The sequence below is a fragment of the Triticum aestivum genome, chromosome 6D (genome assembly GCF_018294505.1).
Source record: "Triticum aestivum cultivar Chinese Spring chromosome 6D, IWGSC CS RefSeq v2.1, whole genome shotgun sequence".
Classification (NCBI taxonomy): domain Eukaryota; kingdom Viridiplantae; phylum Streptophyta; class Magnoliopsida; order Poales; family Poaceae; genus Triticum; species Triticum aestivum.
The window spans coordinates 286,363,282-286,376,899 of NC_057811.1; positions in this window are offsets into that span (position 1 = coordinate 286,363,282).

Consider the following 13,618-nt stretch of genomic DNA (forward strand, 5'->3'; position numbering starts at 1 on the left):
GGTTGGACGTTGTCCGGCGCGGACGGACGCGTCCGGCGGCGCGGTGGGAAAAACTCTAGGGTTCGTCTGCGAATCCGTTTTTCGGGATGCCCACATATAAATAGGTAGAGGGAGCTAGGAGGCTCCAAATGAGGTGCGGTTTTCGCCCACACGATCGTGATCGAACGTCCTAGAGCATGGAAGAGAGTTTGGTGGGTTTTGGGCTGGTTTTGGAGGGGTTTTTTGCTGGACACTCAAATGGACTTTGCGGATGCCCGGTTAACCGTTGGAGTACCAAACGACCTCCGAATGGAACGAAACTTGACCGGTAGTCTCCGCATGGTATATTAAGACCACTTGACAAGCCTCGGTCCATTCCGAGAAAGTTTGACACACGCACACGAAAGAAAACAAGAGGGGTGCACCGGAGGAGATAGGAGCGCCGGATTGGAAAACGGACAACGGGGAAAATGCTCGGATGCATGAGACGAACACGTATGCGAATGCAATGCACATGATGACATGATATGAAAATGCATGACAAGACAAAATACAAAACGAAAGACAAAACCCGACAACGGAGGGAAAAACATATCACATAGCCGAAAATGGCAAGAGTCGGAGTTACAAATATGGCAAGTTACATGCGGGGTGTTACAACACTCCACCACTACGAGAGGATCTCGTCCCGAGATCTAGGACTGAAAGAACTCCGGATATTCGGAACGGAGATGGTCCTCGCGTTCCCAGGTGGCTTCCCGGTCGGAATGGTGCGACCACTTCACTTTCAGGAATTTGATAGACTTGTTGCGAGTCTTGCGCTCAGTTTCTTCAAGAATAGCAACTGGGTGCTCATGATAAGACAAATCTTCTTGAAGGTCAATCTCTTGGAAGTCGATAGTGCGCTCAGGCGTCTTGAAGCACTTGCGGAGCTGTGACACGTGGAACACATCGTGCACGTTCGCGAAGTTGGAAGGAAGCTCAAGTTGATAGGCGAGGTCGCCTCTTTTGCCAATGATCTTGAAAGGACCCACGTATCTAGGGGCAAGCTTCCCTTTGATACCGAAGCGACGAGTGCCTTTCATTGGAGAGACGCAGAGGTAGACATGGTCTCCGATCTCGAAAGCCAAATCACGATGCTTACTATCATAGTCACTCTTCTGACGCGATTGCACGGCTTTGAGATTAACACGGATGACTTTACACATTTCTTCAGCTTCAGTGATTAAGTCATTGCCAAGAAGTTGGCGTTCACCAGTCTCTGACCAATTGAGAGGAGTACGGCACTTTCTGCCATAGAGAATCTCGAATGGGGCCTTGCCCGAACTCGCTTGGAAGCTGTTGTTGTAGGAGAATTCAGCATAAGGAAGACAATCTTCCCATTTCATACCAAAGGAAATGACACAAGCCCTGAGCATATCTTCAAGAATTTGATTGACTCGCTCGACTTGGCCACTAGTTTGAGGGTGAAAAGCTGTGCTGAAGCGAATGTTTGTGCCCATGGCCTTCTGGAAGGAGTCCCAGAACTTGGAGGTGAAGATGCTTCCACGATCTGATGAAATCAATTGTGGAATGCCGTGCAAGGAGACAATTCTGGAGGTGTAGGGCTCTGCCAGCTGAGCTGCTGTGATGGATTCTTTGATAGGAAGGAAATGAGCCACTTTAGAGAGCTTGTCAATGACAACAAAGATAGCATCATTTCCGCGCTTGGACTTGGGAAATCCAGTCACGAAGACCATTTCGATATGATCAAACTTCCATTCCGGAATAGCAAGAGGTTGGAGGAGACCAACTGGTCGTTGGTGTTCTGCTTTCACTCTTCGGCAGACATCACATTCATTCACGAATTGAGCAATTTCTCGCTTCATTCGAGTCCACCAATACGACTGCTTGAGGTCATGATACATTTTCGTACTTCCAGGATGAATGGAAAGGAGAGAATTGTGCGCCTCGTTAATTATGACTTTCCTTAGATCACCTTTCGGAACCACAATCCGGTCCTCGAAGAACAAAGTGTCTCTGTCATCAATGCGATAGCACTTGTATTTGGAAAGACCCTTGTCGATACCACGTTTCACCTTCTTCACCATGGCATCAAGAAGTTGTGCCTCATGAATTTGATCTTCCAAAGTAGGAGATACTATGAGGTTGGCAAGAAAGCCTTGAGGAACAACTTGGAGATTCAGCTTGCGGAAAGCTTCACAAAGATCCGGTTGGAAAGGCTTGAGAATTAAGCTGTTGCAATAAGCTTTCCTGCTTAAAGCATCTGCAATGACATTTGCTTTTCCTGGAGTATAATCGATACTCGGATTGTACTCTTGAATCATTTCGACCCATCGAGTCTGCCTGAGGTTGAGGTTGGGCTGAGTGAAGATATACTTGAGACTCTTGTGATCAGTGAAAATGTCCACTTGTCTTCCCAACAAGAGATGTCTCCACGTAACCAATGCATGGACAACTGCCGCCAACTCAAGATCGTGAGTGGGGTAGTTCTTCTCGTTGGGCTTCAACTGCCGAGAGGTATAGGCCACAACTTTCTTCTCTTGCATTAACACAGCACCGAGACCTTGGAGAGAAGCATCACAGAAAACTTCATACGGCTTGGATTCATCAGGAGGAGTCAAGACAGGAGCTGTGACTAGTTTCTGTTTGAGAGTGTTGAAAGCGACGTCACACTCAGGAGACCAGACATACTTCACATGCTTCTGTAGGAGGTTGGAAAGAGGCTTTGCAATCTTGGAGAAATTCTCAACGAATCTTCGGCAATAGCTTGCAAGACCCAGAAAACTGCGGAGCTGCTTGACATTTTGAGGAGGTTCCCAATCAAGAACTGCGGACACCTTCTCGGGGTTAGCAGCGATGCCTTTGGCGGAGATGATGTGACCAAGGAAAAGAACTTCATCGAGCCAAAACTCACATTTGGAGAACTTCGCATAGAATTGATACTCTCTGAGCTTGTCGAGCACCAATCGCAAATGTTTGGCATGATCCTGCTTGTTCTTGGAGAAGACCAAGGTATCATCGAGATACACCAGAACGAATTCATTGGTATAGGGGTTGAAGATGAAATTCATCATCCGGGAGAACACGGGAGGAGCATTGACAAGGCCGAAAGACACGACAGTATATTCATAAGAACCAAAGCTTGTTCTGAATGCTGTCTTGGGAATATCTTCTTCACGAATGCGAATTTGATGATAACCCATACGAAGGTCAAGCTTCGAGAATACTTTAGCGCCTTTGAGTTGCTCAAATAGCTCATTGATGTTGGGAAGTGGATACTTGTTCTTGATTGTCTTCTAGTTCAACGGACGGTAGTCGACACAAAGTCGGTCCGTGCCATCCTTCTTCTTGACAAAAAGAACACCACAACCCCATGGAGAAGAACTCGGTCTGATCAAACCCAGACGTTCTTGTTCATCGAGCTGCTTCTTCAATTCCTTCAGCTCGTTAGGTCCAAGCTTGTATGGACGCTTGCAAACGGGTACAGTACCAGGCTCTAGTTCGATAACGAACTCAACTGGCCGGTGCGGAGGCATACCCGGAAGCTCTTCTGGAAAGACATTTTGATACTCGCAAACGACTGGAATTTGAGAGATGGCATCCAATTCGCCCTTCTCATTGAGAGAGAAAAACCGAATGGTTTCATCACGAGCGGCAAAAATAATCACATCCTCAGACGAGTGTGTCAATTGAATTTCTCTGGCAGCACAATCAAGTTGAGCCTTGTGCTTAGAAAGCCAGTCCATCCCGAGAATTAGATCAATATCCGAGTCACCAAGAACAATTGGAGAAGACTGGAATTTATAGTCGCCTATCTTGATGGAAACATCCGGGACACAATTATTAGAAGTCATTTGCTTGCCCGGAGACACAATCTTCAACGGGATAGGGATCTTTTCCGTCACAAATTCATGCTTGGCAACAAAAGGTCTTGAACTGAAAGAAAGAGATGCACAAGTATCAAAAAGAACTTTTGCAGGAATATCATTAATAGGAAGATTACCCATTATCACGTCAGTAGATTCCTCCGCTTGAGCTGCATTCATCATGTTCACCTTTGCAAACTTTGGATTATGCTTGACCACTGCATTGCTGGAAGATCTGACAGGAGGAGGAGGAGGAAGACGCCTCTGGTTGAAGCACTTGTTAGCATAGTGACCTTTCTGCTGACATTTGTTGCAAGTCACCTCTGAGAGTGGACGGTGATAAGGAGCATTAGACTTTGGAGCTTGATTCTGAGACTTGTTCTGATAGCCAGAGTTGGAAGAGTTTGAAGAACCATGGCCACCTTTGTTCTTCTGCTGGTAAGGCTGACGAAACGGAGGAGGAGGAGGAGGCAACCAGAACTTCTGTTGCTTAGCTGACACAAGTGAGGAAGAAGAAGACTGAACTGCGTCTCTGACTCTCTTCTTAGAAGCCTCACACTTGAGCTGAGCAGCCTCTTGCTTCAGTGCCATATTGTAGAATTGATCAAAGTGAGTAGGCTCAACAAGAACGAGAGCTAACTGCAGATCCTCTTTAAGGCCACCTCGGAAGTGATAGATCATGCTCTTCTCATCAGGAACGTCTTGTTTAGCGAAGCGAGCAAGTTTCTGAAACTGAATGTTGTATTGATACACAGACATGTTTCCTTGCTTGAGATTGCGGAAATCCTCACGCTTGCTCTCAACAACACTTTGTGGAATGTGGTGCGCTTTGAAGTCCCGACAGAAGTCAGTCCAAGTTATCACACGACCTCCTCTGGAATCTTTGTATTGCTGAAACCAATCAGCAGCTTGGTCCTTGAGCTGGAAAGAAGCGAACTTGACAAAGTCCTCAGGCCTGACATTGCTACATTCAAAATGCTTGTTGATGTCCACGAGCCAATCATCGGCATCCGTGGCCTCGGCACAGTAGCTGAAAGACTTGGGCTGATTTGCGAGAAACTGGTTGAGAGTGGCAAAGTGAAACTGATTGTTGACTTGACCTTGATTGCCTTGATTGCCTTGCCCTTGAGTACGTTCTTGCAAGAGTTGCAGAATCATCTGAGCATTGGCGTTGGTGGCTGCCATGATTGCTTGCCATGCCTCCGGAGGTGGAGGTGGTGGCGGAGGGTTCGCTTGACTCCCTTCATTGCGATCCGGATTCTGACGCGTTGGCGGAGCCATCCTGAAGAGGGTGACATCCGTTAGCATCTTGAAAGACAAAAGATAAGTAGAATCAACGGACAGAAATTGCAACAAATAGTCTTCACAATAAACATTCGAACGAAGATGAACGAATGAATTCCGTAGTAAAACATCACACTTCCATAAGTTGAGAAGCCACTTGAAAAAGATATGGAATGAACAAATGAATTCGAAGCAACTCGAATACCACAATACAAAATAAAACAAAGTATTGGCTTGCAGAATAAGCCGGAACAAACATATGATAGATATTTCGTCCGAAGTTTTCGTGGTGGGGCCCACACGGGCTCAATCGTACAGCACCATCATGTACAAGGCTGTGCACATGACATACGAAGCGTCCCCGAGTCGGCAAAGCCATGGACTCTTTAAGACACAACGAGACCACTGTAAAATCAACCGTATACAAGCGGCCCACTAGACGTCGAACCCCAATCTCATATCATGCGTCTGTCGGAAAGATATCCTAAGGCTACTTGAATTCCCACTTATAAACTCCCGAAACTTTCTGGTTATGCAATCTGGTGTAGGGGATACAGGGGACACAAATATATATCACCCAAACTAGCAATCCCTAGATCCAGCTGTATCCATCCGTCAACACATAACCAAGAAACCTTCGGAAATCGTTTACCTCAACCTTCGAAAAACATCCGTTATACAAGTTATGGCAATACTCCCGAACTCCCGCCCCAGTACTGGGTGGCGTCGAGGTGATCTCACCAACAACTGCATAAAAGAGATTTCGATGTCGGCGAAACTCAGGTATTCCAGAACTGCAACGATAAAATTGTGACGACAACACCTCGGAGCTCAAATCCCCGGGACACTGCCACAACCCCTAATGACAGGAGGCACCAAGAACAATGTTCTCGTCACAAATCCATCGGAACGATTCCAAGATACCCGCGTGATCCTAAAAAAATTTAGTGAAATTTGAGGAGAGAGTAGTCAAAACTTCTACGTCAGGAGACCTCACCAGAGCGACGAAGGGACTGAGGAGTAAAAAGAATCCTACTCTCCGATATATATAATCCTAAGATTCAAAACATTTTTGTTCTAGACTCAACAACGCCAATGATTCGATCAAGCAGGGGGCTCCTAAGTCGGGGATGGCTCTGATACCAACTTGTAACGCCCACGATGCGGCTATATCTCCCACGTGTCGAGGCACGACTTAGAGGCATAACCGCATAGTGGTTTTGTCGCAAGAAGGGTCATCTTCACACAGTCCCATGTAATGAACAAGAATGGGATAAAGAGTTGGCTTACAATCGCCACTTCACACAATACATAAATATTATTCATACATCATCCAAAATACAAACATAAAGACCGGCTACGGTCAAAATCCAGATGAAAATAAGACAACCCCAAATGCTAGATCCCCGATCGTCCCAACTGGGCTCCACTACTGATCATCAGGAAAAGACACATAGTAACGACCACGTTCCTCGTCGAACTCCCACTTGAGATCGACGCCATCCTCTGCACTGGCATCGTCGGCACCTGCAACTGTTTGGAAGTATCTGTGAGTCACGGGGACTCAGCAATCTCACACCCGCGAGATCAAGACTATTTAAGCTTATAGGACAAGGAGGTGCAAAGAGGTGGAGCTGCAGCGGCAAAAGCATATATGGTGGCTAACTTGCGCAAATGAGAGCGAGAAGAGAAGCAATGGAGCGGACGTCATCTAGCAATGACCAAGAAGAGGTCCTGAACACCTACTTACGTCATACATAACACAGACCGTGTTCACTTCCCGGGCTCCGCCGAGAAGAGACCATCACGGCTACACACGCACTTGTTGTATTTTAATTGGGTCAAGTGACAAGTTATCTACAACCGGACATTAACAAATTCCCATCTGCCTCTAACCGCGGGCACGGCTTTCGAAAGATAATACCCTGCAGGGGTGTTCCAACTTAGCCCATCATAAGCTCTCACGGTCAACGAAGGATAAACCTTCTCCCGGAAAGACCCGATCAGTCTCGGAATCCCGGTTTACAAGACATCTCGACAATGGTAAAACAAGACCAGCAAAGCCGCCCGAATGTGCCGACAAATCCCGATAGGAGCTGCACATAACTCGTTCTCAGGGCACACCGGATGAACACTACGTACAGCTAAAACCAATCCTCGAGTTTCCCCAAGGTGGCGCTGCAAGTGGCTCTAGTTTGGACCAGCACTCAGAGGAACACTGGCCCGGGGGTTTAAAATAAAGATGACCCTCGGGCTCTAGAAAACCCGGGGGAAAAAGGTATAGGTCGCAAATGGTAAAACCAAGGTTGGGCCTTGCTGGAGGAGTTTTATTCAAGGCGAACTGTCAAGGGGGTCCCATAAATCACCCGACCGTGTAAGGAACGCAAACTCAAGGAACATAATCCCGGTAAAACAGTAACTAGGGCGGCAAGAGTGGAACAAAACACCAGGCATAAGGCCGAGCCTTCCACCCTTTACCAAAATATATAGATGCATTAATTAAATAAGAGATATTGTGATATCCCAACATATCCATGTTCCGACATGGAACAAACTTCAACTTCACCTGCAACTAGCAACGCTATAAGAGGGGCGGAGCAAAAGCGGTAACTTAGCCAAACAACGGTTTGCTAGGAAAAGATGGTTAGGGCTGACAAGGCTAAAATAGGAGACATGATATAGCAAGTGCTAGGTAGCGGAGCATGGCAATAGAGCGAACAACTAGCATAGCAAAGATAGAAGTGATTTCGAGGGGTGGTCATCTTGCCTGCAAGGTTCTCAGAGTTGTCGAAAGCTTGATCCTCGTAAGCGTACTTGTCGTGGAATTGTCACGGCAGATGTCCTTGAGCTAGGACTTAGTCGTGGAGCCATCGCAACTAGGAAGCTTGAAGGGGTTATGCGCGACAAGAAACACGAGGGTTTATACTGGTTCGGCCCCTTACGGTGAAGGTAAAAGCCTACGTCCAGTTCAAGATGTTATTGATTAGGGTTACGATCGCCAGGGAGCTAAACAGCTATACCCGGCTCTCGATGAGATTGTTGTCGCCCTAAACCGCTGCCGGGTCGTCCCTTTATATAGGGAGGCCGACGCCCAGCGGCCCTTAGAGTCCCGGCCGGCTCATAAGAGTGTCCGGCTCGGACTCTAAACAATACTTGCCTTACACTACAAGTCTACTATAACAATAAAGATTGTACTACGGGCTTTAAGCCATCGCCGGGTCTCAGCCCATCTCTGGCCCATTATCTTGAAACTCAGCTCCGGGCTTCTGGCAATGACCCTTAGTGTAACCCGGCCCTCCTGGCGGGTGACTCCCAGGTCTATATCCTCCACATTAGGCCCCAGATTGACTTGAGCCAGCTCGTGTCAATCTTCAACTCTGCCGACAGAAAAAATCTCCGGCTTACCGTTCGTGTGAAGGCCATAACCCGGTGTGACGTCATTCTCTGGACTCCGGATAATCCGCCGTGACGTCATCCTCCATTAAGTCCTTTTTTACTCCGCCAGATCCGCAACGGATCTCTGCTGTTACTGTCTTTCCGAAAATCGAGGCGCCGTGAGGGGGAGATAACCACGCCGTGGTCTCCTTGAGTATCGCGCCCACTTATGACTTGCCTTATAAATAGGCCGGCCCGGCACTCTCTTCTCACACTCTCCTTCTTCTTCCTCGCGCTGTCGTTCCTCTGCCCGAGCTTCTGCCGCCGCCGTCGCGCCCCTGATCTTCATCGACCCGGCCGCTGCATCACCCTGACCCGGACTAGATAACGGCGGCGACCTCCGCTCTTCCTCAACTCCGGTGAGTCTTCCCTGCCTTGCTAGAACCAATCTGTGGTAGGGTTCATCTTGCGTTCTTCGCGTTCTTCACCATTGCCGCAAGTTTCAGTAACCCCTGTAGTCACTGCCCCCGTTGATCTTAACTCTTCGTAGAACCTTTGCGGTAAATGTTCGAGATCCATTCCATCTGCAAAAAATCCTCTTTTTACTGCTTAAAGACCATGTTCCACCTTAAGAACTTCTCCTGTTTCTGTTTCTTTAGGTCTAGAAAATTTTCATCTTGCCCGACCATTTTGATCCGAAAAAGTTACTGTAATATATGAAATCTGTTTTACCACACTTAGTAAAAACTGCAGCCCTTGAATCTTGGCGGCTTATGTTTCCGACTTAAAGAAAACACGCGCCGTAGAACTTTCCGGTTTAAAGAGAACCATGCTCTGTAGTATCTTCCGACTTAACCGCAGTAAGCCGTAGATGACCAACTCATCCTGAATGCCCCGACGGCTTAGATAACCCACCGTATCAATACATACCATTAGTCCCCTTCATAAGCCGTCATTGTAGTTTGAATGATAAACTCCGGCTTATAATTAACCCGGACACCTTCTTCTTTATCATAGATCACCAACCGTCACCATGCCTCCCAAAGCTCCCATCACTTGCAACTGGATGAGATCCAACGTCACTGATGAGACCCTGGCCAACTTCGTTAAGTCCGGATATCTGCCCAGGAAGGAAGTGATGTCCTACCGTGCCCCTGATCCGTCCGAAGAAAGACCACAGCCGAGGGAGGGGGAGGTAGTGATCTTTGCGGACCATATGAGCCGGGGCTTTGCACCGCCCGGCTCAAAATTCTTCCGGGATGTGCTCAACTTCTTTGACCTTCGACCTCAGGATATAGGACCCAATTCCATATCCAACATCTGCAACTTCCAAGTCTTTTGTGAAGTATATCTTGGAGAAGAGCCGAGTCTACTGCTCTTCAGAGAGCTGTTTTATTTGAACCGCCAAAATGAGTGTGCCAACGGGCCAAGTCTAGAGTTAGGCGGCATCTCCATCCAGCGACGTAGGGACTGTCTGTTCCCTTACGCAGAGCCGCCGAGCCACCCTAAGGACTGGAATATGACTTGGTTCTACTGCCAAGATGCATCCCCGGCTGACGAGAATCCACTGCCCGGCTTTCGCCCAACACGCCTGGAGCCGACTCACCCGTTATCCGACAAACTTACTGCCGCGGAACGCCAACCTTTGCTTCCAACGATCAACAAGATCAAGGCCCTGCTAGGCAATGGTCTGAACGGAATTGATCTGGTCCGGGTCTGGATCTCATGGCGGGTGATCCCATTGAGCCGCCGCCCCGGCTTAATGTGTGAGTACACCGGGCGAAAGGATGACCCGCAGAGACACAGTCGCAATGATCTTCCAGAAGACGTTGCGGAAGAAGAGACCAAGGCTCTGTTAAACGAGAGCCTGGCAGACTGTGGAAGAACCGGGCTAGCCCCGTTCTGCAAGACCAATCCAGCCCCAGCGGTAAGCCGCTGACTTTAACCTTTCCATTTTTTACCTGTCATCTTACTAAGAACTCATTACTGTATTTTTCAGGCTGATGATAAATTCTGGCGGGTCAAGTATGACCATGAGGCGGCCAAGAAGGCCAGGAAGGCGAAGAAAGCCGCCAAGAGAGCTGCCCCTCGCAAAAAGGGAAACAGACCCACTGCTTCGGAGCTGCTGCAATTAAGCGATAGCTCCGAGTCAAAGGTAACCCTTAAACCTTTAAACTCTTGCCGTATTTACTGGTTGCTGTTGTCCACTTTACCATCATTTTGCTTATTGACAGGATGACACCAGCGCCAGTAACCCGGTGATTGAAGAGGTAACATTACTCCCCTCCGACTCGGAGCCTTTGCCACAGCTGAAAGTCCGAAGGGTAACCCGGAAAGTAAGCTTTTCGCATCCATTAGCTCATCAAGACCCTCAATTTCTTTTGAAGCAGCAGGTTCACGAAAGCCGGCGTCTCACCCGGGCCCGCAAGGACACCGACCTCTCCGCCGGGTTACCCGACGCGACAAAGAAACGTCGCACTGAGGTCTTTTCTCACTTGTACCCTTTTCATCCGTTGGCGGGTGTTATCCGTCAACCACTTAATTCTTCTGACTCCAATTACCAGGAGACCTCCCCCTCTTCGGGTGACTCCCTGCAATCAAGTCTGCCGGCCTTCAAGACTGCACCCGGGTAATAACAATCACCTTACATTATCTGTCTGTATTTACTCTTTGCATGCCTAACACTTCTGTCTTTTCAGTGCCCAGGCAAAGCTCACCAAAAGAACAAAGAAGACCAGGTCAGCCGGAGTGCCGGACTTGCCTGAGCCGGAGACGACGGCTCAAGATCCGCCAGCCGCCTCCGAGGCCACCATTCCCATGGATACGGCGCCTGAAGCCCCTGCCCCGACCACCAAGACAACGACCGAAGCGTCAGCTAATCCGGAGGCGTCCGGCTCAGCCCCACCAGCTAACGACCCGGACGTGGTAATTACCCGGACGGAGTATGTTGAGCCGGGGAGGCCGACCGCACTGGCCAAATGCTCCGCGAAGGGGGAGTTGCTGCAACCCCATCGGGTGAATCTGGATCTCTCCAGCTACACCGATTTAAGCATTGGAGAGCTTGTCTCAGGCTACATCAGCCAAGTTCACAAGAGCCGAGACGCCGAGATCGCCATGGTCAACCAGATCCAACAGAAATCTGAGGTAACCTTCTGCTGTTTTCTTATTTCTGCATAGTGATCCTTGTCATCCTAGCCCCCAAGTCTAGCACTTATACTTGAATATGTTGTAGACTTAGATTCCGGCTTACTGAACTGAGCCGGCCGTACATAGATAGATACGTTCAATATGCATTAGCCCCCAAGTGCCAAGTGTCTTTGCTTGGAAAGCGCTTGGGACTTTATAGAATGACTATCAATAACCCGGAAATATATGCATGCTGTTGGCAAGAAATTAGAGTCGGACCTGGCGGATCTCAAGAGCCGGTTAAAGACTCAAGAGATGGAGACCCGGAAGGCGAATGCCAAGTTTGTCTCCAGCATCGCCGCTCAGGAGAAATTGAAGACTGAATTCGACGCTGAGCGGAAGGCCTAGGCTGAGGAGAAAGCCGCACTGATGACCCGGGCGGAACAGGCGGAGAAGGCACTCTCTGAAAAAACCGCCGAACTCTCCAGCCTAAAGCGCCAAGTGTCCCAAATGGTAGCTGCCATCTTCGGTAAGTCGCCTCACCGGCTTTCATTCATGTTAGAATGTTTACATCTCCTGATTCATCCTTGTCACCGGGTCATCTGATGTTGTTAAACAGGTTCCAGAAGCGCCAACTTGAACCAGAGCGTGGTCACCAAGCTAAAGGCCGTGTACACCCTGGTGGAACAACTCTACACCGGGTCACAGCGCGCTTTAGCTGTGGTGGCCCTATCCAACGAGGTGCCAACCCATCTGGCCGAAGTCCTGCGCCGGCTTGCTGTTCTGCCACAGCGGATCCAGGAGCTACGCCAAGCCTCCGCAAGATCCGGAGCAATTGCCGCGCTGAGCCGGGCCAAAGCATTCCTCCCGGAGCTAGACCCGGCAGACATCGCACTGGGTTACCCGAGCTTGAAGGAAGACGGCTCCACCTTCGACCAGAAGGACTTCGCGGCGTGTGTTAAGGCTGTACGCCCGGTGGCCACCATCATCGGGAATGACACCGACTTAACCAAGTATCAGCCGGGGTACAACGCGGAGAATCAGAGGATTCCAACCCCTCGCTATGAAGCTCTTAGTCTGATTCCTCCGGCTCGTCAGCACACCTTCGCCCCCGAGATTGACCCGTCCGGGTTAATTGACGAAGAAGCCCAGTTCGAAGCTCTCAGCGGCATCGACTGGAAGTCGTCAATCTTCGAGGTCTTGGGATCAACCGGAGCAGAAGACGAGCCGGGGACTTCAACCCAGCAGGCATCGTAAAGCGGCTGGCGGTTCACCGAACAACGCTCCAACCTTGAGACTTGAAGAATTTTGTAATAGACTAGGTGCAACATTTTATCTCTGCCGTGCCATCGTGCATGTAATGAATGCTGGAAACTCTTGAAATTATCCTTCGTGTTCCTCCGGGTCGTAATTATCCCTTTGTCCTTCTCAACCTTAAAAAGTACCTGTAAGTATCTGCATAGAAAGGCAAATCACAAGCCGCAAGGCGGCTTACCGCCCTGAGAATCAGGTGTTTGAGATGGATAACCCGGAATACAAACCAAAAAGACTGGTCCTTAACTATATTCTGAACACAGTCGTGATAACACACTCAACAGCCTGTAAGCATACTTCCGGGTTAAATAACCCGGGTAGCACGGTTGGTATCTTAACTCGAATTTACTTGTCTTGATGACATCCATGATGCTCAACTAACAAGATAAACCAAAATTAAGCCGGCAAGTGAAACCCGGCCATGCACACGTTGTCATAATCAGAGTATACTTTGCGATAAATCAGAACTTAGGGGCTTCCAGTTCGAATACGACCAGAGACCTGGCTCGAAAGGGGTTTAAGCCAAGATTCGGATACGATCATATAGCCCCCAATGGGTGTGGCGATGCCAATCAAGAGGGTACCGACAGCTATGTTCTCTTGGGTTCGAATACGACCCATGTTTGAACAGGAAGCCCCCAAGTGATTCTAAAAATTGTTTAACGACGCTG